This window comes from Lolium rigidum, chromosome 5 (assembly GCF_022539505.1).
Source record: "Lolium rigidum isolate FL_2022 chromosome 5, APGP_CSIRO_Lrig_0.1, whole genome shotgun sequence".
Lineage (NCBI taxonomy): Eukaryota > Viridiplantae > Streptophyta > Magnoliopsida > Poales > Poaceae > Lolium > Lolium rigidum.
The window spans coordinates 11,111,349-11,115,072 of record NC_061512.1 but is presented as its reverse complement, the minus strand read 5'-3'; positions in this window follow the sequence as shown (position 1 = coordinate 11,115,072).

Here is a 3,724-nt window from a genome sequence, read left to right as displayed (position 1 = left end):
AATATATAGAGAAAATCAAATTAGCAATAGCATCTCGCAGTAGAAACGAACAGACTTCTTCATCCAGGCCACCAGTGTTTCTTCTCGTTTGAGCAATGCAGATGTCTCTCTTCACTGCAGTACACCATGAAACATGTCGATGCCGCGGTGCTGCTGCTCTTTCTAATCGCCATGGCGACGCTTCACCTGTAACTGCGCAGAGGATTTTTCAAACCAGGAGATGAAGAGGCCTGATGAGAGACAACTGACTGTCTTGCAGCAGAGGAGGCATGGACTCTGGTAAGGTGTAGTTGCTGAGCAAAGCGACGAGTACATGAGGGGTGGAAAGGTTTTAATGTAGGGAAGTCAGTGGTGAGGTAATATTGTGCTTAAAGTTGTGATGATTATACCACTGGTAGAAAAACAGGCTTCCGTCTAGCCCCATAAGTCGCGAAGCTATAGGAACCGCGACTAATGGGACCTTTAGTCGCGGTTCGGGAGGCGAACCGCGACCAAAGGCCTGGGCCCAGGGCGCTTGGTGGCCAGCTGGTGCACGTGGGGGGCTTTAGTCACGGTTGGCCCGGCCAACCGCGACTAAAGGTGCCCGAAGGCCTTTAGTCGCGGTTGGCCGAGCCAACCGGGACTAAAGCCCCTCCCTATATATACTCATCCAGCAGCCAACACTTAGCCATTTGGAGCCATTCTCTTCACAAACTTCACAAGTGGGTGTTAGGTTTGCTTTTGGTTCCTCTTATGCACATAAGGTGTTTGATGAAATGCCCCAAGAGCATGAAACAAACATGATATGAAGTGTTGGAGCCACACTTGAGCTTTCTCATTTATTTTTTCTCCTCGATCGCGGTTAGCAACTTGAACCTTTGATGTGTCATTGATAAAATATGCATGTGTGTAGTTTATTGTTTAATTTATATTGTTTGTAGCTAGTTAGTTTAACAAATGCATGATGGTTAATTATATATTTTATATTATAATAATGCAGATGAATCGACAATGGATGTACGGTAACCGACTCTCCGGCGAGTTCAGTACGGGTTTGAAAGATTTCCTCGTAGTGGCTAATGCGAACAAGCAGGGGGGGTTTTGTTATCTGTCCATGTGTTAACTGTAAGAATCAGAAGGGTTACTCTTCCTCAAGAGATGTTCACATGCACCTGCTTCGGCACGGTTTCATGCCAAGCTATAATTGTTGGACCAAGCATGGAGAAAGAGGGGTTATAATGGAAGAAGATGAAGAAGGGGATGATTTCATCGATGAAAGCTATCTTGCTCATTTCGGTGATACTTTCATGGAGGATGCTGAAGGTGAAGGGGAAGGTGAAGGGGAAGGTGAAGAAGAGGCACGTGATGATCCCGTTGATGATCTTGGTCGGACCATTGCCGATGCACGGAGACGCTGCGAAACCGAAAAAGAGAGGGAGAATTTGGATCGCATGTTAGAGGATCACAGGAAGGCGCTGTACCCCGGATGCGATGATGGTCCGAAAAAGCTGGGATGCACACTCGGATTTGCTGAAATGGAAGGCACGAGCAGGTGTAGCTGACTCGGCATTTGAAAACTTGCTGAAAATGTTGAAGAATATGTTTCCAAAGAATAACGAGTTGCCCGCCGATACGTACGAAGCAAAGAAGGTTGTCTGCCATCTAGGTTTAGAGGTTCCGAAGATACATGCATGCATCAACGACCGCATCCTCTACCGCGGTGAATACGAGAATTTAAATGAATGCCCGGTATGCACCGCATTGCGTTATAAGATCGGAGGCGATGACCCCGGTGACGATGTTGAGGGCCGGAAACCCGGGAAGAGGGTTCCCGCCAAGGTGATGTGGTATGCTCCTATAATACCACGGTTGAAACGTCCGTTCGGGAACAAAGAGCATGCCAAGTTGTTGCGATGGCACAAAGAGGACCGTAAGTCGGACGGGGAGTTGAGACACCCCGCAGATGGAACGCAATGGAGAAAGATCGACAGAGAGTTCAAAGATTTTGCAGCTGACGCAAGGAACATAAGATTTGGTCTAAGTACGGATGGCATGAATCCTTATGGCGAGCGAGCTCCAGCCATAGTACCTGGCCCGTGACTCTATGCATCTACAACCTTCCTCCTTGGTTGTGCATGAAGCGGAAGTTCATTATGATGCCAGTGCTCATCCAAGGTCCGAAGCAACCCGGCAACGACATCGATGTGTACCTAAGGCCATTAGTTGATGAACTTTTACAGCTGTGGGGCAGACCTGGTGTCCGTGTGTGGGATAAGCACAAAGAAGAGGAATTTGACCTACGAGCGTTGCTTTTCGTAACCATCAACGATTGGCCTGCTCTTAGTAACCTTTCGGGACTGTCAAATAAGGGATACAATGCATGCACGCACTGCTTACATGAGACTGAAAGTGTACATTTACCAAATTGTAAGAAGAACGTGTACCTTGGGCATCGTCGATTTCTTCCGAAAGGTCATCCAGTAAGAAAGAAAGGCAAGCATTACAACGGCAAGGCAGATCACCGGCCGAAGCCTGCGGAACACACTGGTGCTGAGGTATTTGATATGGTCAAGGATTTGAAAGTCATCTTTGAAAAGGGTCCTGGCGGACAATCAGTTCCGAAGGGAGCTGACGGGCACGCAACCATGTGGAAGAAGAAATCTATATTCTGGGAGCTAGAATATTGGAAAGTCCTAGAAGTCCGCTCTGCAATCGATGTGATGCACGTTACGAAGAATATTTGCGTGAACATCCTAAGCTTCTTGGGCGTGTATGGGAAGTCAAATGATACAAAGGAAGCACGGCAGGACCAGCAAAGTTTGAAAGACCCTGATGACCGGCATCCGGAACGGTTTCAAGGTCGTGCCGCCTACGCTCCGACCAAAGAAGAGAAGGTCATCTTTTTTGAATGCCCGAGCAGTATGAAGGTCCCGTCGGGATTCTCGTCCAATATAAAGGGAATAATAAACATGGCGGAGAAAAAGTTCCAAAACGTGAAGTCTCACGACGGCCACGTGATTATGACGCAATTGCTTCCGATTGCTTTGAGGGGGCTCCTGCCGGAAAATGTTCGAGTAGCCATTGTGAAGCTATGTGCATTCCTCAATGCAATCTCTCGGAAGGTAATCAATCCGGAAGTTCTACCACGGTTACAGTAACGATGTGATCCAATGTCTTGTCGGTTTCGAGTTGGTGTTCCCGCCATCCTTCTTCAATATTATGACGCACCTCCTGGTTCACCTAGTCGATGAGATTTCCATTCTCGGTCCCGTATTTCTACACAATATGTTCCCCTTCGAGAGGTTCATGGGAATATTAAAGAAATATGTTCGTAACCGTGCTAGGCCGGAAGGAAGCATCGCCAAGGGCTATGGAAATGAGGAGGTAATTGAGTTTTGTGTTGACTTTGTTCCCGACCTTAAGCCGATTGGTCTTCCTCGATCGCGGCACGAGGGGAGACTAAGTGGAAAAGGCACGATCGGAAGGAAATCAACGATATGTATGGACGGCCATTCTCCGACCGAAGCACACCACACGAGCTTCGACCAATTCCAGCTTGGTGGCTCCGTACTTTGAGAAACACAAGAATATTTTACGCTCGGACAATCCTCGGGAAGCTCGAATCCCGGATTAGGAAGGCCCACATGGAGACTTTCGGCAGTTGGTTGAGAAAACATTTAATGAATGACAATCATGTTGTAGATCAGCTCGTACATGTTGGCCAAGACACCATCTTCGACTATAA